At 40.4% G+C, this 24,707-nt stretch overlaps 1 protein-coding gene and 1 non-coding gene across 3 annotated transcripts in view; one reads left to right on the forward strand and one right to left on the reverse strand.

Moving 5' to 3' along the window:
* ACYP2 (acylphosphatase 2) overlaps positions 1–24,707 on the reverse strand; it is a 199,011-nt gene that overhangs the window by 126,141 nt on the left and 48,163 nt on the right. The gene's annotated exons all lie outside the window — the stretch shown is intronic.
* On the forward strand, positions 21,227–21,290 carry LOC118147583 (U7 small nuclear RNA). Its single transcript, XR_004734027.1, has one exon. It is a non-coding gene; the product is annotated as a U7 small nuclear RNA (small nuclear RNA).

A 24,707-nucleotide genomic window follows, 5' to 3' on the forward strand; every position in this document is an offset into this window, starting at 1 on the left:
ACCATCATGTCACCAGAGACTGGCACATAGTAAGTGCTCAATAAATATTTGATGACTTAAATTGACTCAAAGATGTATCAAACAGTTTCTTAAAATTACATCATTGGAAATGGGTACTACAGAATTCAGATTATATGTAATTTTAGGAAAAATTAACAGGGAATTAATATTTATGTAGGGCCTGGCATAAAGTCATGCTTACATTGCTAGGAGTTTTCTCTGATTTAATTCTGCTACTACTGTAAGTAGTAGGAATTATTATTATTATTATTCATGTTCTTGTTATATTTTCTTGTTCTTATATATTCATGTTCTTATATAATACCTGTTGTGGTATTCAGCAAGGTTAAGAAACTTGTACAAGTCATAAAGCTGGATTTCAGTTCAGTTCTCTCACTCCATTCAAACACACTACCTTTCATAACACATAAAACGAGGTTTGCATTATCCTTGACCATCCGATCTGAAGTGCCCTGCCACACTTACTCTCTTTCATCATCCTGTTTATTTCCTTCTAGGACTTGTCACAGTTGACAGTTATCTTGTTTATTTGCTAGTTATCCCACTCCCTTGAAAAATGTTGGTACTATGAGAGTGGGTAATTTTTCCAGTTTGCTCACAGCCATATCCCAGTACTTTGAACACAGTAGGTTCTTGATAAATATTTATCAAATACAATGAATGAATGAATACCCTTAAGTGCTTTTGTATGACTAAATCAAGGTTAACCTAAGTAAAGAGATCTGGGATGGTCTGAATGTTTATGTCCCTCCAAAATTCTTATTTTAAAATCCAATCCCCACTGTGAGGGCATTTGGAGGTGGGTCCTTTGAAAGGTGATTAAGTTGTGAGAGCTGAGCCTTCAATGTCTGTGATATTGACAAATATATATCTGGACTGGGCATGGTGGCTCATGCCTGAAATCCCAGCACTTTGGGAGGCTGAGGCAGGCAATTGCTTGAGCTCAGGAGTTCAAGACAGGCCAGGGCAATATGGCAAAATCCCAGCTCTACAAAAAAATACAAAAATTAGCCCGGCATGGTGATGTGAGCCTGTGGTCCCAGATACTCAGGAGCTGAGGTGGGAGGATCACTTGAGCCCAGTAGGCTGAGACTGCAGTGAGCCATGATCACGCCACCACACTTTAGCATGGGCAACAGAGCAAGACCATGCCTCAAAAAGAAAGAAAACCAACAAATATCTATTTGGTCTTTGATCACAGTTTTCTGGCATAGAACTCCTAAAATCCTTAAAATCTCCAAAGCAATGTCTTTTTGTATGCTAATGACTGACTGATAACTGGCAACCCCCAGGTGGTAGTGTCAGGATGGAGGCTGGTCATTGGAAAGAAAAGGCATGTTGAGAGGTTTAAGATTTTCAGCCCCACCTCCTAACCTCCAGGAAAAGGAGAGGGGCTAAAGGTTAAGCTGATCACCAATGGCCAACGATTTAATCAATCATGCCTATTGAATGAAGCCTCCATTTAAAAAAATTTAAAAATAAAAATAGAAATAAATACATAAATAAACAGGATTTGGAGGCTTTCCAGATAGCTAAGCACCCGGAGGTTCCTGGAGGGCAGTATGCCCAGGACAGCATGGGAGCTCCATGCCCTATGCATCGCTAATCTGTATCTTTGGTAATATCCTTTATAATAAACTAGTAAATGTAAGTTTGCAAGTTCTGTGAGCTGCCCTAGCAAATTAATTGAATTCAAAGAGGGGCTCATGGGAACCCCCACTTGAAGCCAGCCAGTTGGTCAGAGACGTTCCAGAGACTCAGACTTGCTACTGATTTCTGAGACTTGGGAGGAAACCTTGGGACCGAGCCCCTAGCCTGTGGGATCTTGTCAGAGGCACCTGAACCAGAGCAACTCCATCTTGAATAGGAGCTGGGTAAAATAAGGCCGAAACCTACTGGGCTGCATTCCCAGACGTTTAAGACAGTCACAGGATGAGATGCCAGGTCAGCACAAGATAGAGGTCACAAAGACCTTGCTGACAAAACAGGATGCAGTAAAGAGGCCAGCCAAAACCCACCAAAACCAAGACGGTGACAGGAGTGGCGTCTGGTCGTCCTCACTGCTGCACTTCCACCAGCACCACAACGGTAGCAACCTCAGGAAGTTACCCTATATGGTCTAAAAAGGGGAGGCATGAACAGTCCACCCCTTGTTTAGTATATAATCAAGAAATAACCATAAAAATTAGCTACCACCAGCCTTTGGGGCTGCTCTGTCTCTGGAGTAGCCGTTCCTTTACTCCTTTACTTTCCTAATCTGCTTTCACTTTACTCTGTGGATGTGCCCTAAATTCTTTCTTTGGAGAGATCCAAGAACCCCCTCTTGGGGTCTGGATCAGGATCCCTTTCTAGTAACAATCTGATGCTATCTCCAAGTAGATAGTGTCAGAATTGAATTGGAGGATACCCAGTTGGTATCTATTACAAATTGCTTGCTTGGTGGTGGGGAGACGCTCCTCCCCAACCCACCCACCCCTCAAACCACCTACATTTGGTCACAGGTCTGCACTGATTGTTGTTGAGTGAGAGAAATTTAGAAAGCACTTCTCTAAAAAAATAAATAAATAAAACTCTAAAAAGAGTTTTTTCTCTACCCTTAATGCCCTTAAAAGGCTCTAGAGAGCTCCCTCACCCTTTCCGCCATGTAAGGACATAGCAAGACAACAGCTGTCTATGAACCGAGAAGAAAGCCCTCACCTGGTCTAAGACAAGATCTTACAAAGGGTCGCTGAATAATGAAGAGAACCAGCAGTCCAGAATTTAAAAGCTCATGGTTACTTTGTTCCAGTCTTATTCTCTTTCCTTCAAACCCTACTCTTAGTGTTTTCAATTATGGTGCTATTTTTACTCAAGTTACATGGTGATCAAACTGCATTCTCTTTCAAATCCTTCCCACTAAATGCTTTGTATTTTTTCTAGAATTACAAGTACACAAGGAATATAAAAGGGCCACCAAGCCCATTATCCAATATTCACACAAAGTCTGGCCCAGAAAACATAAAGGATGTTAGATTCAAGTAAAAGTATTGTTTACACCAGTTTGTTTAGCTGTTTTAATAAAGAGCCTTGAACTAGGGATCTTAATGCGCTGGGATTGGGGCACAGCCTTGCTTTCTTCTGTGGTAGCTGCAGAGTATAGCCAGCCTAGTCATCTTGAAAATATGTTTCTTTAGTCATTATAAACCCTGTGCAAAAGAAATCAGATGGATTAGAGCAAATCTCTTACCACTACTGAATAAACAACTCAAGGTTCATGGTCTAGCCATCATATAACAGTCATTTAAAAATGTGTTCATTGGAAGTTTTTAATGGCATAATAAATGCTTTGATGTATTGTGATAAAAATCAATATAAAATGTGTATATATACTTTAACAATAGGGAATTAAAGAAATACTTGGTAAGTCTACATGATGAAATTATATTCGGCCAATAAAAATCATGTTTTAGAAGAATCATTAAGAAATAGGAGGCCGGGCACGGTGACTCACACCTACAATCCCAGCACTTTGGGAGGTCAAGGCGGGTGGATTACCTAAAATGTCGGGAGTTCAAGACCAGCCTGGACAACATAATGAAACCCCATCTCTACTAAAAATACAAAAAATTAGCCGAGTGTGGTGGCACATGCCTGTAGTGCCAGCTATTTGGGAGGCTAAGACACGAGAATCGTTTCAACCATGGAGGTGGAGGTTGCAGTGAGCCGAGATCGTGCCACCACACTCCAGCCTGGGTAACAGAGTGAGACTCCATCTCAAAAACAAAACAAAAGCGGCTGGGCACAGTGACTCATGCCTGTAATCCCAGCACTTTGGGAGACCAAGGAGGGTGGATTGCCTGAGCTCAGGAGTTCGAGACCAGCCTGGGCAACACAGTGAAACCCCGTCTCTACTAAAATACAAAAAATTAGCCGGGCATGGCGCCATGCACCTGTAGTCCCAGCTACTCAGGAGGCTGAGGCAGGAGAACTGCAAGAACAGGGAGGCAGAGGTTGCAGTGCGCCGAGATCATGCCGCTACACTCCTGCCTGGGTAACAGAGCGAGACTCCGTCTCAAAAACAAAAAAGAAGTAGGGAAATGCTTTCAGTTCATCTTTGTATCAGTCCTGGTCCTGCCAGAAAATAGATGGCACACTCAAATGGAGTGATTGAGAAGAATGACTATTTGCAAAGGTGTGGGCAAAGATAAGAAACCAGAGAGACTGAGGAAGCACCCCAAGGCTGGCAGCACTGGGGAGTCATTTCCATTCCTAGGCATGAAAGGGTTGGAGGAAGCAATTACCAGCACAGAGTAACACCTGTAGCTCTAGGAGAAGACCTCACACCATGAGCTGTGGACTTAGTAGAAGAATGATGCTTCTTTTAACACACAGCCTGGCGAGGAGAGATACCCCAGTCTCTGTCCTCCCACCATCTGATCTCCTATCAGTACCTTCCATTGGCAGCATCCAACTGGAAGGCAGAGGGCAAAGGAGCTCATTAATGTAGCCCATCATGGTCAGCCTCCCAGAACAGAGGTAGATGGAGGGCAATCGAGTGTGTGGAAAGGAAAATGGAGACTACCCAGCAAGATATTTAGTGAAAAAGTATTATATCCCAAATCTCTAGATCTATATACGTCACAGGTCAGGTTCCCTGGAACACAGATTCTGAGATTTGCATGTGTGTTTGTTATGAAGTGCCCTTGGGAACAATGCCTGCCAGAGGAGAGGGAAGCTGGATTGACAGAGGGAGAGGTAAACCGTAATGCGGTTGCAAGAGAGACCTTAGTCATTTCTGCGTCGAGCTCTAGAGCTAGGATGGCCCTTCACAGTTGTCCCAACTGAGGCAAGAAGGCTGGACTTAGGCACCCTCTCAGCAACAGATTCTTAGATGCAGGCTGTCCCCGTGAGGCCAATTTCAATGACTGGCTAGAACCACTGGCAGCTAACACTCCAGGCACTGGGCAAGTGAGCATGCCATCATGAAGCTGGAGGTGTGGATGAGGCTGAGGGAAGCATGCTACAACATTCACTGAGATGTCAGTTAACACATGGCTGACTCTGGGTGATAGAATTACACGTAAAGTTTTTCCTGACCTAAAAAAAAAACAATTTTCTGTTGTTACAAGTGTTTTAAAACAAGTATTACATGAGAATACAGAGCAATTCAGATGTTACAACAGAGAGACTTAAATAGTGGTTTAAATGAATTATAGTTTATTCCTCTGTCCTAAAAAAGTTCTAACAGCAGTGACAGCTCAACAACCATCAGGGACACTTGGTCCTTCTATCTGGTTGCTCTGCCACCTTCAATGTACTGCTTCCAGTTCATGGTTCAAGATGGCTGCTCCAACTCCTGTCTTCACATTCCAGCAGGAAAGGAGAAAGAAAATAGTGGAGGGCCCGCCCTTTCCCTTTAAGGGCACAACTCAGACACTGCACGTATTATTTTCATCCACATCTCACTGGTGGCCATACAAGCTTCAAAGAGGCTGAGAAATATGGTCCTTATGCTAGAGGGAGGTCTAAGTCAGTTTGGACAACTAAACAAAATACCTTAGACCGGGCACTGCATAAACAACAAAAAAATTATTGCTCTCAATTCTGGGTGCCAGGAATTCCAAGACTGAGGCACCAATAGATTCCGTGCCTGATAAGGGCCTGTTCCTCACAGATGGTACCTTCTATGTATCCTCACATGGTAAAAGGGGTGCAGAAACTCTTCAAGTCCTATTATAAGGGTGCCAACCCCATTTGTGTGAGCTCTGCCCTTATGACCTGATTATCTACTCAAAGGCCCACTTCCTTATACCATCACATTGGGGATTAGATGTCAGCATCTGGAGGGAGGGACACAAACCTTCAGACCATAGCAGGGACCATGTGTACAGCTTAAGTTCAGCGTTTCTATTACTAAAGAAAGAAGGGAACAGCTGGGTGTTGGGAAATAATTGGCAGTTTCTACCACACTTTGTATTAGTTTGATAATCAGTAAATTTACAGTTAAAAATAAAAACACACAGTTGTTTGCTAATCTGTGTATTCCAAGCAGGCTCAGAACAAACCATTCTTTTTCCTTTTAATTCCTGATGGGACGCAGATGTATGTGGCAGATCTATCTATCCCCCTGTGTAATATTCCATGGAATGGTGTAAGGACCAAAGGGCACAGGCTATTGTCACAGCATCTAGTAATACTGCAGCTTAATCAGTGATATTAAGTAGTTGCCAGTTAATTTTTAACACTCAGAAGGTCAGGTAATTTGCCATCAAAATCCTAGTACACAGGGGTCAGCTAACATTATATTTAAAAAGCAACATTCCAGAGGCAGCTTCTACAGATCCTTCTGCCACCCAGGTCAATAAATGATGCTTTGCAAATTGACATCCTATCTTATCAAAAATAGTTTTTTCTTGATGACTTATTAATTGGCATAATAATGTTCAAGATGTATTATCACTAGTGAAATTAAAGGTATTCAAAATATGTGGACTGGGCTGGGCACAGTGGCTCATGCCTGTAATCCCAGCACTTTGGGAGGCCAAGGCGGGCAGATCACTTGAGATTAGGAGTTCTCAAGACCAGCCTGCTCAACAAGGTGAAACCTCATCTCTACTAAAAATACAAAAAAGTTAGCCAGGTCTGGTGATGGGTGCCTCTATTCCCAGCTACTCAGGAGGCTGAGACAGGAGAATCATCTCAATCAGGAGGTGGAGACTGCGGTGAGCCAAGATCGCACCACTGCACTCCAGCCTGGCCAACAGAGAAAGACTCCATCACACACACACAAAAAAGTGGATTGGTTCAAATGATTTAGAAACACTCCCCAATCCTGTCACAAACATGATATGAGTATCCGGAGATTCTTATAACATGTACCATGAGGGATAACATCAGAAGTTGTATACTCTAACTGGTCCCATATCCAGCCATTGGTTTCAAAGAAATTCTGACGATATGATCTTTCTTGGTCCTAGAATGTCATGTTTTACCTTCAATGAGTTTTGCATATAACATCAATGCTATGGTTTGAATGTGTCCCTTCCCAAACTCAGGTGTTGAAATGTAATGGCTAACACGATGGTATTAACAGGTGGAGGCTTTAAAATGTGATTAAGCCATGAGGTCTCCTCATTCATGAGTGGCATTAAGGCCCTCATAAAAGAGGCTTCACACAGAGTTCAGAGCTTGCTCTTCTACCTTTTTCCTGTGACGACACAGCATCCCTCGCCTCCAGAGGATGCAGCAGCAAGGTAGACCCTGGAAACAGAGGGCAGCTCTCACCAGACACTGGACCTGCCAACATCTTGATCTTGGATTCCCCAGCTTCTAGAACCATATGAAAATTAATTTTTGTTCTTTGAAAATTACTCAGTCTCAGGTATTTTGTTGGAGCAGCACAAATAAATTAAGACATTTTAAGACAAATTAAGCTCATCAAAAGAAAGTTCAAATGATCTTCTTTGGGCCACTTGCTAATCAGTGCTTGATTAATAAATGTTTTTATAGCAGCAAAGAAAGGACTCCCTGTTCAATCAGTGTTGCGGAGATAACTCGCTAGCCATCTGCTGAAGACTGAAACTGGACCCCTTCCTTACACCATGCACAAAAATCAACTCAAGATGAATTAAAGACTTAATTGTAAAACCAAAAACTCTAAAAGCCCTTGAAGAAAACCGAGGAAATACCACTCAAGATACAGGCCCTGGCAAAGATTTTATGACAAAAATGCCAAGAGCAATTGCAACCAAACCAAAAATTGACAAATAGGACCTAATTAAACTAAAGAGCTTCTGTACAGCAAAAGAAACTATCAACAGAGTAAACAGATTCACAGAATGGGAAAAAATATTTTCAAACTATACATCTCACCAAAGACTAACATCCAGAATCTATAAGGAACTTAAATTATCATTTATTGTTGCCATTAAAAAGTAGGCAAAGGTCACCTACCAATGAGTGGATAAAGAAAATGTGGTATAGATACACCACAGAATACTCAGCCATGAAATAAAATAATGGCCTTTGCAGCAGATTGTGCTGGAGACCATTATTCTAAATGAAGTAAATCAAGAATGGAAAACCACATATTGTATGTTCTCATTTATAAGTGAGAGCTAAGCTATGAGGATGCAAAGGCGTAAGAATGATATAACGGACTTGGGGGAAAGCATCAAAATGGGGTAGGGGATAAAAGACTACATGCTGGGCACAGTGTACACTGCTCTGGTGACATGTGCACCAAAATCTCAGAAATCACCACTGAAGAACTTATCCATGTAACCAAAAATCACCTATATCCTCGAAAACTATTGAAACAAAAGGTTTTTTTAAAGTAGGCAAAGGACATGAACAGACATTACTCAAAAGACATATACATAGCCAACAAGCATATGAAAAAATGTTCAACATCACTAATCATTAAAGAGATGCAAATCAAAACCACAATGAGATACCACCTTATACCACTGAGAATGGCTATTAAGAAGTCAAAAATTAACAGATGCTCATGATGTTGCAGAGAAAACGGAATACTTACACATTGCTGATGAGAGTGTAAATTAGTTCAGCCACTGTGGAAAGCAGTTTAGAGATTTCTCACAGAACTTAAACAGAAGTACTATTTGATCCAGCAATCCCATTATTGGGTACATACCCAAAGGAATATCAATCTTTCTAACATAAAGACATATGTTCATTGCAGCACTATTCACGATAGGAATGACATGGAATCAGCCTAAATGGCTATCCATGGTAGACTGGATAAAGAAAATGCAGTACATATACACCATGGAATACTACACAGCCATAAAAAAGAATGAGATAATGTCCTTTGCAGCAACATGGATGGAACTGGAAACCATTTTGCTAAGTAAACTAATGCAGGTACAGAAAACCAAACTCTGCATGTCCTTGCTTATAAGTGGGAACTAAACATTGAGTACACACGCACACGAAGAAAGGGACAAAAGACACTGGGGCCCACTTGAGGGTCGAGGGTGGGAGGAAAGTAAGGATCAATAAACTACCTATTGGATACTATGTTTATTATGTGGGCAATAAAATAATATGTACACCAAATTCCCATGACATACAATTCATCTCTAGAACCAACCCACACATATACCCCTAAAACTAAAAGTTAAAAAAAAAATACAGGGGAGAGAGATCCAAGATGGCTGATTACTAGCAGCTCAGGATTGTAGCTCCCAATGAAAGCACAGAGAACTAGAGGACGCCACACTTTCAGACGAATTTTTGTTGCTCACGGACCAGGAGATTCCCAGCGGAGGAGCCCCACAGGTCGCCAGCGTGACTCTTGTGGCCGGCGTGGCAGTTTTGCCAGCACCCTGGTGGGGAAGTTCTTGGTGCAGAGTAAACAGGACTGGGTCCCCTTTTGGTCAGAATTTAGAGCTCTGGGAAGGCCAAGTCACCTATTCAGCTGATTGAAAAAGGGACTCAAGAAGGAAGCCAGACCGGAGACTCCCGGGCAGAAAAGCACCATGAATCTTAATGCCGCTGTTTTAGCTGGCGCAGCAGGTTGCTCAGATTCCAGTGCTGGGAATCAACAACTTGGATGTCCAACAACTTGGAAAGTCGGCAATTACAAAGAACACAGGTGGATAAATTTACAATGATGGGAAGAAACCAGGGTAAAAAGGCTGAGAATACCCAAAATCAGAATGCCTCTCCCTCTACAGGGGATCACAGTTCCTCATCAACAGGGGAACAAGGCCTGATGGAGAACGAGCACATTCCATTAACAGATTAGGCTTCAGAAGGTGGATAATAAGAAACTTCTGTCAGTTAAAAGAACATGTTCTAGCCCAATGTAAAGAAACTAAGCACCTTGAAAAAAGATTGGACGAAATCCTAACGAGAAGAGACAATTTAGAGAGGAATATAAGGGAATTAATGGAACTGAATAATACAATATGAGAACTCCGAGAAGTATGCACAGGTTTCAGTAGTCGAATTGATCAAGCAGAATAAAGGATATCAGAGGTCAAAGACCAACTTAATGAAATGAAACAAGAAGACAAGATAAGAGAAGAAAAAGTAAAAAGGAATGAGCAAAGTCTCCAAGAAATATGGGACTATGTGAAAAGATCTAATTTATGTTTGATAGGTGTACCTGAATGCCATGAAGAGAATGAATCCAAGCTGGAAAATATTCTTCAGGATATTATTCAGGAAAACTTTCCTAACCCAGTAAGGTGAGACAATACTCAACTCCAGGTAATACAAAGAACACCACAAAGATATTCCTCAAGTAGAGCAACCCCAAGACACATAATCGTCAGATTCACCAGGGTTGAAATAAAGGAGAAAATTCTAAGGGCAGCTAGGGAGAAAGGTCAGGTTACCCATAAAGGGAAGCCTATCAGACTCACAGTAGATCTCTCAGCAGAAACCCTACAAACTAGAAGAGAGTGTTGGTCAATATTCAATATCCTCAAAGAAAAGAATTTTCAACCCAGAATCTCATATTCAGCCAAACTAAGCTTTATAAATCAAGGAAAAATAAAATTTTTCACGAAAAAGCAAGCACTCAGAGATTTCATCACCACCAGGCCTGCTTTACAAGAGCTTCTGAAAGAAGCGCTATACACAGAAAGGAACAACCAGTATTAGTCATCCCAAAAACTTACCAAAAGGTAAAGAGTATCTCCATAATGAAGAATCTATATTAACTAATGGGCAAAATAGCCAGCTAGCATTAAACAACAATATTAAACTCACGAATATCAATATTAATCCTAAATATAAATGGATTAGATGCCCCAATCAAAGATACAGACAGACAAATTGAATAAAAAGTCAAATCCCATCGGTACGCTGTATCCAGATCCATCTCATAAGCAAGGACACACAAAGACTCAAAACAAAGGGTTGGTGGAAGACTTACCAATCAAATGGAGAGAAAAAAAAAAAACAGGAGTTGTAACTTTAGTCTCTGACAAAATAGACTTTAACAGTAACAAAGACTAAAAGAAACAAGGACATTACATAATGGTAAAAGGATCAATGTAATAACAGGAGTTAATGATCATAAATATATATGTACCCAATATAGGAACATCCGGATACATAAGACAAGTTCTTTCTTTTTTTTTTTTGAGATGGAGTTTCGCTTGTTACCCAGGCTGGAGTGCAATGGCGCAATCTCGGCTCACCGCAACCTCCGCCTCCTGGGTTCAGGCAATTCTCCTGCCTCAGCCTCCTGAGTAGCTGGGATTACAGGCACGCACCACCATGCCCAGCTAATTTTTTGTATTTTTAGTAGAGACGGAGTTTCACCATGTTGACCAAGATGGTCTCGATCTCTTGACCTCGTGATCCACCCGCCTCGGCCTCCCAAAGACAAGTTCTTAACGACTTATAAAGAGACTTGGACTCCCGCACAATAACAGCAGGAGACTTTGACACCACATTGTTAACATTCGACGGATCAAGGAGATAGAAAATTAACAGGGACATCTATGATTCGAACTCAGACCTGGAACAAGTAAACTCGGTGAATAGTTATAGACTTCTTCACCCCAGGTCCACAGAATATACATTTTTCTCAGTATCACATTACACCTATTTTGAAAGTGACCACATAATTGGAAGTAAATCACTCTTCAACATTTGCATAGCATTTCACAGATTTAAATGAAATATTGGTTGGCTGTTTGTTATTTTCTTCCCTTATTCCTTCCTGTCTCCGCTGTTAAGCACAATTATCGGCATAAAAGAGGTTTTTAATACCTATTTTTAGATTGCACTCCAGCCCGGGCAATAGAGCAAGACTCCTGTTCTCTCTCCCCCTTTCTCTTTCTTTCAAAAAAAAAAAAAAAAGAAAGAAAGAAAACAAACAAAAAATAAAGCTTGTACATATGACTGAATTTTGCCCGAATCTTGCTTTTCTTATTACCTGGTAGCTGGTTTGTGAGGGAGTAGCTAACCACAACTGCTCTGGAGTGGGAGCAGTATGTCCTTCAAACCTCAATAGTTATTCTTACTCATCAAAAAGAATGTAAGAGCTATGCATGCCAAATTGGTTTAGGCTCAATTTGTAACACATACTCTGCTAGCCAGGCCAAATCCCAGGGATATAAAAAAAGAAGATAAGATTCTTATTGTTCCAGAATAATCTATTTATTCAGAATTAGTTTAGAGGAATATTTTACTATTCTACTTTTGGAAATAAACATATTAATTTCTTCATGTGAAAATTCCTCCCTTTCACTGTAACCAATTTGTTCATTATAATAAGCTTGCACTAAGTGCCAGCAAATCAATGTTCTTCATCAGGGGTCAACAGCCTACAGCCCACAGACCAAATCTGCCTTTAATCTTTTGTATAACCCACAAACTAAGGATAGCTTTAACATATTTAAATGATTTAAAAAAATAAAATATTCATGACACAGGAAAATTATGTGAAATTCATATTTCAGCATCCGTTAATAAAGTTTTATTGGGACACAGCTTCATTCATTCATTTACGTAGGTCTTTGGCTGCACTGGTGCTGTAATGGCAGAGCTGAAGTTGCAACAGAGAATGTTTGGCCCATGAAACCTAAGTTATTTGCTATCTGGTCCCTTACAAAGAAAAACGTTCACTGGCCCTTTTCTTGATGATGGGGATATACCATTGAACAAGTCAGCATATAGGCCCAATTCTTATGGAGCTTAGATTCTTGAGGGATGCAGACAATAAACAAATAGTTGTGAAAATATCCAACAACAGCAAGGGATATGGTGAAAATAAAAGTGAAGTGACAGGAACACCAGCAATGTCCTTTCTAGCGACGTGATATTTCAGCTAAGACCTGAATGGTGAGAAGGAGGCAACCACGTAAAGATAGGTAAGAATGTTCCAGGTGAAGTCCATCAGGTAACTCCTGAAGCTTAGAGTGTAGGGGAGCAAGAAGGTGGGAAATGGGGTGACTGACAGAAGAGTATGCATACTCCTCATTCCTCTACAGATCGTCAGAGACAGCAACAATCTTTTTGGAACTTGGTGACAGCCATGAAAGAGTTATTAATAACCACTTGGTCAGTGAAAAACACACAGCATCAGAAGGGAAGAAGCTGAAAGTTTGCACAATTTCCCTCAGTTCACACCCTGGAACAGGTAGCAATTAAGCTGCAAATTCCTCTCTATCCCCCAACTTGTCCTCTTAAAAGTATCTGAGAAAAGATTTAACTGAGTGGAAATCAGTCTGATAACATGTAACCCTTGCACAATGCAAGATCCATGAGCTAGCTCTTGGCATATGAGCTAAGAGATTAGTAAAGTTCAGCTTCCCCTACTCATCTGCATACTGCTCCCACTCCAGGTGTGGAAGCTAAATTTGTCTCCATACCCTTCGTTCTCATGGGTTACACACATTATCGTGAAAAATCAGTCAGCAGGATTGATATTTCATTAATTTTGATGATTTGGAGAGAAGAAGGAAATTCAACCAAGGCCAACACTTCAGTTGCTACAAATGTGTTCATAAATAAAGAACATGATCATATGAAACAACTTTAATTTTAAAAGCTTTCCCTAAAATAACTGACTTTTGTCTCTTTGCAAGCACATACACATATATATGCATATATATACGTGTGTGTATATATATATATTTTTTAATGACCATGGTTAGAGGGAATATAATTTTTATTTTTCCAGAGACAGGATCTTGCTCTGTTACCCAGGCTGAAGTGCAGTGGTGCAATCATAGTTCACTACAGCCTCAAACTCCTGGGTTCAAGGGATGCTTCCTGCCTTAGCTTCCTGAGCAGCTGAGACTATGGGCACATGCCACCATCCTTGGCAACTTGTACTTTTTATTTTTGTAGAGATGGGGTCTCCCTACACTGACTAGGCTGATCTTGAACTCCTGGGCTCAAGTGATCCTCCTGCCTCAACTTCCCAAAGTGGTGAGAGCACAGGTGTGAACCGCTGTCACACCCAAGCCAAGAATATGAATTTTTAAAACCAACATTCCAATTGGTACAGGGAATGAAAACTGCACCTTTTTAAAGAAAAACAAGCACCTTAAAGAGGAGAAAGAACTGTAATTAGAAATGTATTAAGAACTAAAAAGCTGTTTTTGACTTGTTTCCTAAGAAACCAAAAAATAGAACTGACAAGTACAACTTCCAAAGAAGCTCAGATTTACTTACTCTATTATTAAAATTTCCAGTTCAAAATTTTTAGAATTACTAATGAAAGGGGTGAAAAAAGCTCTTACAGGAAAAAAATGAAGTTCTTCCAGTTAAATCTCTAATGCTTCTGCTAGTGAAAATTGACCTTCATGAACAAAGAAAACACAAGGGTCGCTCTCAAACCAGTTAATAATATATTTAGCAACTAACACCATGTTGTGATTCTTATATAACCAAAAATGACACCAAGATAGTCTCCTAAATTTGTGGACATAGTTTTTTGGCATAACATAGCTTTTTGGTGATAAATGTATTTAATAGAGAAGATGTAAGCTTGGTCATCAGGAACTAAAGCTCTTAGTAGAAAGGTAACAGCTCACTCCCTGCTAACATTTCCATATTCCATTCGATATCTTCAGTATGGGGAGGAAATCTATGGACTGTATTTCTTAATGCTTGAAGCCCTTCTGAGTAGTTTTATGAGATTAGAAGGGTCATGTTTAGGGCTGCGCAGCAGAAGCGAAGGAAGGCCGGTGTGAACCTTTGGGAATGTGCACTCTGGCTCACGCACTCCAGCCTCTCCCCTGCTGATCACATATAGGGAAGACAGAAGGACAAGCTTAACCTTGAGAGGGGCTCTGGCTCAGAGGTCCCGGCCCAGGATCTGTCACATACACACAGAAGGCAACACAAAGAGAATGAAATGCCTAGCCCTCCCAGTAGTCTTGATAGCCTTCCAGTACAACCAGCCACTCCAGTAATTAAACAAAGTCAGCCCTGGCATTTCCCTGACGAACTTGGAGGGGGCTGCACCTCATGGGGCAGTGAAGGAGGTCACAGTGTCAGGCAGTAGAGAATTGCTGAGACCTGCAATGAGGTCCACAGGGCAGCAAAATCAGATGCTAAGAGACCTCCTCCCACCTTTGACCGCATAACTACTTCATTCCAGGAGTTCCAGGCCTTCAGGTAAAAGGTCAAGAGACCAAAAGTACAAAGCATATCCTCCTTCCTTTTGCCTATCCAATTCCTAACCTTTCCTTTTAAAAATCCCTGTTCTTCATGAAGTCATATTACAATCCCTGCCCACAAGACTTTTCCATCTAGTTGGAGATACGAATATGCTTCCAACCACCTAAGAGACTGTGTCTATTCTGTGATTTAAAAAAGAAAAAGAAAAACTGTTTAGCAAAAATTTTTTTAACAGGATTTGGAGATAAAGCTTTTTCTATCACCTGGAATTGGCAACCAAGTATAGCTAAGTATCACCAAATGCTAAAAGAAGAAATGAACTGGCCAGGTGTGGTGGCTCACTCCCGTAATCCCAGCACTTTGGGAGGCAGAGGCGGGCAGATTGCTTGAGGCCATGAGGTGGAGATCAGCCTAGCCAACATGGTGAAATCCTGTCTCTACTACTAATACAAAAATTAGCCAGGCAGGGTGGTGCACACCTGTAATCCCAGCTACTTGGGAGGCTGAAGCAGGAGAATCACTTCAACCCAAGAGGTGGAGGTTGCAGTGAGCTGAGATTGCACCACTCCACACCAGCCTGGGTGACAGAATGAGAGACTGTCTCAAAATAAAAAGAAGACATGAACAACTGGAGCCAGATTCCTCCTTGAGGGCACCTTAGGACACAACTTACATAGTTCTAAAAATATAACTGACTGCAGATGCATTAACCAAAAGTTGTATAAAAGCATAATGGGAAAATGAAGGACGCAAAGAGTCATGTAAGAGTCACATCTTCATCTATCATAACAGAACATCAATAGATTTGTCTATCACAACAAAAAGTCACTAGACAGTATCTAAAGTTAATGATTTAAGAGACATCCCTTATTTTGAAATAGGAGGAATACTCAAAAAAGATCACTAAAACTACTGTTGAAGAGTGGGATGTGAGGGTTGAAGAGGCAGTGGTTGCTGGTTTTTTAGTATTTTTAGCACTGCTTGACTCTTTAAACATGCAGGTTAATAAATTAATAATTTTATTAATTATTAGAATTATTTAAAAATAAACTTAGAGAAAAAAAGGCAATATTATTCTCTAGGGAAAAAATTAATGTAAGTTTCATGGGCCTTTCCTGTGTGCTGTTTGTCAAAAATGTTGTTTAGAGTACATGGATATGGCTGGTAGGTCATAGCTAGACTTAAATCAAATTCCTAGAGGTTGGCTAGGTGAAGTGGATCATGCCTGTAATCCCGGCACTTTGGGAACCCAAGGCAGGAGGGTTGCACCAGGCCAGCCTGGCCAACACAGCAAGACCTTATCTCTCTTAAACAAACAATTTCTACAGGCTGAGGATTGTTTATCACATATTATGAAGGAGGCTCCAAATGAAGGTGAGCATGTATGTATTTATTTCAGTAATGTCCATAGGTTTGAAATTGAAGTCAATGGGGAATAGGGGAGGCTCTCATGGGTGTGCTCCAAAAATCACCAGAAACAGATCAAAATCAGACAGACCTAAAAAAAAAGAATGACACACCAGGACCCAAGAATGCAAGTGTGCAACTCAAACGGCACCACACATGCTAACCAGCCCTGGAAGATTCACTGCTGAAGTTATACACTAAGGTCATCAGAAAAAGGCCAACCTCTGCTGAATTGCTTCCATCCTAGGGAGAAAAAGTAAGTGATAAGTATCGCATACTTTAGAAAGAATAGCATTTAAAATTACTGAGGGAGACAAATGCTTCTGTAACACTCCTGATTGGCTCGTTGGGCAGCAAAACCAAGCTTTACAAATCCCAATGGGTTTAAAGGAATGGAAAATGATGCCTAAAATAAAGCTTTAGCTCATCCTACCAGTGTTGCACCTTGGTTGCCTATTTTATATGCTATTTAAGTGAAAGCCTGCACTAAAAATTTTGATTTTGTCATCCTCAACTATCCAGAAAATGGTAATACTTAACATTCTACTTCTAATACAATTACAATTAATGTGTTATCTGTAATACACCCTATACCATGCTGTTTTATCATCCATTTTACATTGTCCCAAGAGATAATGCATGTTCATTTTCACCACTCTTTCTCTTTTTAAAATTCAATAGATTTGTTTAATTCAATGATTACTATCATATCTATTTTAAAATAGCTTAGCTGATACATAACAATAATTGGCTCTACTATATCCGTCTAAATATTATCCCAGTAATGTATTTAAAATTATATCGGAGAGAGATCCAAGATAGCCGATCACTAGCAGCTCAGGCTTGTAGCTCCCAGTGAAAGCACAGAGAATGAGAGGACGCCACACTTTCAGACGAATTTGTGTTGCTCAAGGACCAGGAGATTCCCAGCGGAGGAGCCCCATGGCTCGCCAGCGTGACTCTTGCAGCCGGCGCGGTGGTTCTCGGTGCAGAGTAAACAGGACTGGGTCCCCTTTTGGTCGACGTTTGGCGCTCCAGGAAGGGGCAGAGCCACCCAGTCAGCTAATTTAAGAAGGGATTCAGGAGAGAAGCCAGAGCGGAGACTGCCAGACAGAAAAGCACCAAGAATCTTGACACAGCTGTTTTAGCCAGCGCAGTGGGTTTCTCAGATTTTGGCGCTGGGAATTAACAAGTTGGACGTCCACTCAGAGACCTAATTTGAAAGTCAGTAATTACAAAGACGACATGTGGATACATTTACAATGATGGGAAAAAACCAGCGTAAAAAGGCTGAGAATACTCAAAATCAGAATGCCTCTCCCTCTACAGGGGATCACAGTTCCTCATCAACAAGCGGGAACAAAGCCTGATGGAGAACTAGTGCATTCATTAACAGAATTAGGCTTCAGAAGGTGGATAATAAGAAACTTCCATGAGTTAAAAGAACATGTTCAAGCCCAATGTAAAGAAACTAAGAACTTTGAAAAAAGGTTTAAAATCCTAATGAGAATAGACAATTTGGAGAGGAATATAAGTGAATTAATGGAACTGAAGAATACAATATGAGAACTTTGAGAAGTATGCACAGGTTTTAACACTTGAATTGATCAAGCAGAAGAAAGGATATCAGAGGTCAAAGACCAACTTAATGAAATGAAACAAGAAGACAAGATAAGAGAAGAAAAAGTAAAAAGGAATGAGCAAAGTCTCCAAGAAATATGGGACTATGTGAAAAGATCTAATTTATGTTTGATAGGTATACCTGAATGCCATTAAGAGAATGAATCCAAGCTGGAAAATATTCTTCAGGATATTATTCAGGAAAACTTTCCTAACCTAGTAAGGCGGGACAATACTCAACTCCAGGTAATACAGAGAACACCACAAAGATATTCCTCAAGTAGAGCAACCCCAAGACACATAATCGTTAGATTCACCAGGGTTGAAATAAAGGAGAAAATTCTAAGGGCAGCTAGAGAGAAAGGTCAGGTTACCCATAAAGGGAAGCCCATCAGACTTACAGCATATCTCTCGGCAGAAACCCTACAAACTAGAAGAGAGTGGTGGTCAATATTCAATATCCTCAAAGAAAAGAATTTTCAACCCAGAATCTCATATCCAGCCAAACTAAGCTTTATAAATCAAGGAAAAATAAAATTTTTCACGAAAAAGCAAGCACTCAGAGATTTCATCACCACCAGACCTGCTTTACAAGAGCTTCTGAAAGAAGCGCTATACACAGAATGGAACAACCAGTATCAGTCATCCCTAAAACTTACCAAAAGGTAAAGAGTATCTCCATAATAAAGAATCTATACCAACTAATGGGCAAAATAGCCAGCTAGCATTAAATGATAATATTAAACTCACAAACATCAATATTAATCCTGAATTTAAATAGATTAAATGCCCCAATCAAAGACATAGACATGCAAACTGAACAAAAAGTCAAAACACGTAGGCACTCTGTATCCAGATCCATCTCATAAACAAGGACACACAAAGACTCAAAACAAAAGGTTGGAGGAAGACTCACCAGTCAAATGGAGAGGAAAAAAAAAACAAAAACAGGAGTTGTAACTTTTGTCTCTGACAAAATAGACTACAATAGCAACAAAGACTAAAAGAAACAAAGAAGGACATTACATAATGATAAAAGGATCAATGCAACAATAGGAGTCAATGATCATAAATATATATGCACCCAATATAGGGGCACCCAGATACATAAGACAAGTTTTCAATGACTTATAAAGAGACTTGGACTCCCACACAATATTAGCGGGAGACTTTGACACCACATTGTTAATATTCGACAGATTAACGAGACAGAAAAATAACAGGGACATTTATGATTTGAACTCAGATCTGGAACAAGTAAACTCAATGAATATTTATAGAATTCTTCACCCCAGGTCCACAGAACATACATTTTTTTAGTATTTTTTTGAAAGTGACCAAATAAATGGAAGCAAATCACTTTTTAGCATTTGCACAGCACTTCACAGCTTTAAATGAAATAATGGTTCGCTGTTTGTTATTTTCTTTCTGTATTCCTTCCTGTCTCCGCTGTTAAGCACAATTATCAGCAAAAAAGAGGTTTTTAATACCTATTTTTAGATTGCATTCCAGCCCGGGCAATAGGGCAAGACACCTGTTCTCTCTCCCCCTTTTCTCTTTCTCTTTCTTTCTTTAAAAAAAAAAAAAAAATTATATCAGTAACACTTCTCTTAGTAATATCCAAATACTTGTTGTGGACACTGAATATAGCAGATACATTTTATTTTATTTTATTTGTTTTGAGACGGAGTCTCATTCTGTGGCCCAGACTGGAGTGCAGTGGCATGATCTTGGCTCACTGCAACCTCTGCCTCTAAGTTCAAGTGATTCTCCTGCCTCAGCCTCCTGAATAGCAGGGATTACAGGTGCGTGCAACCACACCCATCTAATTTTTTAATTTTTTTTAGTAGAGATAGGGTTTCACCATGTTGGCAAGGTCAGTCCTGAACTTCAGACTTCAGGTGATCCACCCGCCTCAGTCTCCCAAAGTACTGGGATTACAGGTGTGAACCACCAATCCTGCCCTGGGTGTGGCAGCTTTGACACAGTGGTTTTGTCTGAAGCCACTGTGATGAAGACAATGGAAAAAGTGAATATTTTGACAAAACACTTTTGAGAAATGTACATCAAAATATAGAAACAATTTTTACAAAAACTTACAGTAATAATTAGGATGGGAAGATGGAATGGAATGAGACTCTTGGGTGGCATGGGGACCAAGAACAGGATACGTTTCTGTCTTACATATTATGTGGTAATTTTTTTAAAGTAGCTTATTATTTAGAACTTATCAAAATATTCCAGACTCAAAAAATTCCATCACCAGCTGAAAAATGATTAACCATTCTCCCTGAACCTCTTTAGATATCTCCTACACAATTCTCTTTCCACTGGATTCTTTATGAAAGCCCAAAGTATTTAAATAAAATAACAGATATCCTAACATTTCACCCAAGTACTTCAGTATACAGCTATTAAAAAAAGACATTTACCTACATAACCATGATATCACACATAACAAATTTAATACTAATTCCTTAATGTTCTTTAATACCCAGGCCATATTCAAATCCTCCCCCAGATGTCTTTTACAGCAGTTTATCCAAATCAGAGAAAAAAATCTGTATCCATATAATATTTGTGATACAAATATAGAAAAATACAACTGTGAAATCTAAACATGGGTATTATGCTATTCCCTGTCTTTTCTACGGATTTGAGATTTTTTTGTAATATAATGTCCAAAAGATTTACATCATTATATCTTTACAGATACGATTCTAAATGTATCAGAGGAGGGTACTGTCTAGACTATGCTACTGGGCCCTGTCCTGTCCAATGCTGACACAAATATTTGGACAATGATATAGAGATGATCCTTATGAAATTTCTCAGTTGATGAGCTAGGAGAAATAATAAACGTTTTAGATAATTGAATCAAGATCCAAAAACACGTCGACAAACTAAATATAGCAGACTGGTGAGGAAATGAGTGGCAATACATTGGATGTCTTTTTACGTTTATTAAGAGCTGGAGGCAAAAGGTCAAAGGTCGATAGATGCAGTAATCGGGAAAGGACCCAGGGATTACCAATAGCTTTGGTGATAGTCAGATCAAATGGAATTGTCTGAAGCCCTAAAAAAAAGTTACAGCTCTTTCAGAATTTGCCCAGCAGGTTTTCTGGTTTTTACTGGAAAATACCTCTTCCCCCTCCACACACAAACACGAAATTTTAAAATAGAGTCCTGTATCAAGAGAGCCTGCTGCCCTCCTAGCCTGTGACCTGCATCTGTCAGCCTTGTGAGATGGGCATTGCCAGGGAAGTGGGATAGCAAATGTGAGACTAGGAAGTGGAGGTGGGGGGCATGGAAGGTAGTGATACAAAAGTCAAATTGCTATAGAATCTAGAAGTAAGTTTTCATCATTATGGGAAATCTTCAAGGTAAGTAGCAAGGTAGCCTAACCATCTTGGTGTCCAATTCAAGCACTTGATTGGGTCCACATTCAGAGATTATCTTATCCCGTTTGGCATATTTCATAAGGACAGACGTGTCGGCCAAACTGGAGATGCAGATATGATAATGAGCAATTTTTTAAAAGCCACAGTATCTGAATGGAGGTCGCCTTGGCATTGACAAGGGAAATGGGAGGATCTCAGTTTGTTTAATGAATGTTAAAATCCTTTATTCAGTTCCCAAGAGTTTTCTGGATCAAATCCTCCATGCCTTGCTTCATTCTGTAGAAATATTCTTCTGTGTCTACCTATCCATCTCTCCTCAAGTCCTTGAGGATAGAGACTATATTACCTTCTTTGTATCCAGTGTTCCCAACACTCTCCCTGACATATAGCAGATACTTTCTAATATTTGTAGAATGAATAAATGCTTGCCCAGAGGACACAGGTAATAATCAAATGCATCAGCTCATGCTGTATCAGAGACTACATAGCCCTCTGGGTATTCTCCAGGCAACACCATGGCCAAGTGGAACACACTGACTTTGGTCTCCATGACTGACCAACCAGGCAACAATTGGGGCTGCACCAAGATAAGAACATTAAGAACGATGCAGCCCTAAGCCATTGGACCAGGGTCTGATATTGCTGCATCATTGTCTAAACTGAATGTGAAACTTCAAACTTTTAGAATGCAGTGTCACATGAGTGTGTTTTGGTGGATTAAGGCAATATGTTTTCTGCAAACAAGTCAGGCTCAGTAGCTCTGATTCAATATGCACACATGGGTTCCTAGGACTTTTAGAGAGATAACCCTCTGCAAAATGGCCAGTAATCATTGATAAAGAACTCCCTGGATCTCCTGCCAGAAGATTCCTTCATCTAGGATCTATTGGCTTTCCCTTGGGGTAGGGATAGGAAGGAAACTCACAGGAAGACTGGTTTGCTCTCCTAGCATCCGGTCTCCTCTCCAGTTGAAGGCACCAATGGTCAGGTCAGGTCAGCTCTGTGAACCATCTTAACATGGATGGGGCATCATGATACCTGGTATTGCCTTCAAGTGTACTTTCCTCTGCCTCAAATCTTAGAGGACTTAGGTTATGTTTAGTGTGTGTGTGTCTGTGTGTGTGCGTGTCTGTGTGTGTGCGCGCGCGCGCATGTGTGTCTGTGTGTGTGCGTGCATGCGTGCGTGTGTGTGAGAGACCAGATGACTTCTCTAAAAGGTCTCTTTTTAGACCTTTTAGAAGATCTAAAAATCTAATCTAAAATTTTAGATCTAGATCTCCCTCCTAGATCTAAAATTTTAAGATGATTGTTCTGAAAGTACTAACAATGGATCATTAGCTTTGGAATTTTTGATTAGCATTATTCAAAACATACTCCAGATTGCAAGAAATAAGGCAAAGGACACAAAAGGGAGATACAAAACCAAAAAGGTAAATGTGAGTAAAATAATATATCAACTTCAACTCATTAGCAAGGTAATACCACTGAAATCAACTAGTTTATACAGTGTCTACAAAATGGTTAGTTACAAAGCAAGGCTGTTGTTATACTACTTATGATAGCAAAGACTTGGAACCAACCCAAATGCCCATCAATAAAAGATTGGATAAAGACATATATACCATGGAATATTATGCAGCCATAAAAAGGAATGAATTCATGTCCTTTGCAGGGTCATGGATGAAGCTGGAAGCCATCATTCACAGCAAACTAACACAGGAGCAGAAAACCAAACACCACAAGTTCTCACTCATAAGTGGGAGTTGAACAATGAGAACACATGGACACAAGGAGGGGAACACCACACACTGGATCCTGTCGGGGTGGGGGGCGAGGGGAGGGAGACTATTAGGACAAATACCTAATGCATGTGGGGCTTAAAACCTAGATGACAAGTTGATAGGTGCAGCAAACCACCATGGCACATGTATACCTATGTAACAAACCTGCACATTCTGCACATGTATCCCAGAACTTAAATTTAAAAAAAAAGAAAGGCTGTTTGTTACAAGCAGCACCTCAAAAGGACAGACATGTGGTCCCAAACACCTCTGGTTCTCATTATATGGATTAATTTTTCTTAACTTCTTATTAATGTGTTTATATTTTCAGTGTATATTGCCCCTTTGCCAATTCTCTTCCTTATCGTATTTCCTGCAGTCTCCTCTCCCCACTGTACACCCAGTATAGGTGCCTACCAATGAGTGTTTCTGCCCGCAGTCTGTCATTTCAATTAATCCTAAATACTCCATTAATGACTCCTCCTAAATCATGATTGGGTCACCCTGCCCCCAGCTCAAAGCATTCTTCAATGATTCCTTGGTGCACAAGGGATTAAGTAAAAACTCAAAAGCCTGGCAGTTAAATCCACACCAATCTGGCTCCTAGACAAGAAGTCAAATTCCATGTCGTCTGAACCTCTCCCCAGTTCCTATGCACGTCTGTGATTCACTCCCGGAAGCTGCACTCTAACCCATGCCATCTCTCTTCTGTGGAGCATTCCCTGTCCGCCTCTCCTCTGAATGTCTCAGTTCTACCCCACTCTCCAAAGCCCAAGTCAGATCTCTCTTTCAGGCTTACCAGTCATTCGCTATCCTTTGGTTTTCCGAGTTTCTACCACATGTCTTTACCATTTGACAGAATACTCCCTATATTGGCAATTAACTTTCACGAGCATAAGTTTTATTGCCCCCAGTAGGTTGCTATCTCCTCAAGGTCAAGGACTTTATCCTTTTTAAATAAAAATTCCTAAAATGCCTAGGACAATGCTCCACATGGCAGGTGCTCAACAAGTAATGACAAAGAGTGAATGATAAACTTTTTTTTTTGGAGGGGGGACAGAGTTTCAGTCTTATTGCCCAGACTGGAGTACAATGGTGCAATCTTGGCTTACTGCAACCTCCGCCTCCAGGGTTCAAGCGATTCTTCTGCCTCAGCTTCCCGAGGAGCTGGGATTACAGGCATCTGCCAACACACCGGGCTAATTTTTTGTATTTTTAGTAAAAAGGGAGTTTCACCACCTTGGCCAGGCTAGGCTCAAACTCCTGACCTCAGGTGATCCACCCACCTCAGCTTCCCAAAATGCTGGGATTACAGCATGAGCCACCGCACCCAGATGATAACAAACATTTATGAACCACTTCATTTTGTCTGAAAACATCT

The sequence above is a fragment of the Callithrix jacchus genome, chromosome 14 (genome assembly GCF_049354715.1).
Source record: "Callithrix jacchus isolate 240 chromosome 14, calJac240_pri, whole genome shotgun sequence".
In the NCBI taxonomy this organism is placed as follows: domain Eukaryota; kingdom Metazoa; phylum Chordata; class Mammalia; order Primates; family Cebidae; genus Callithrix; species Callithrix jacchus.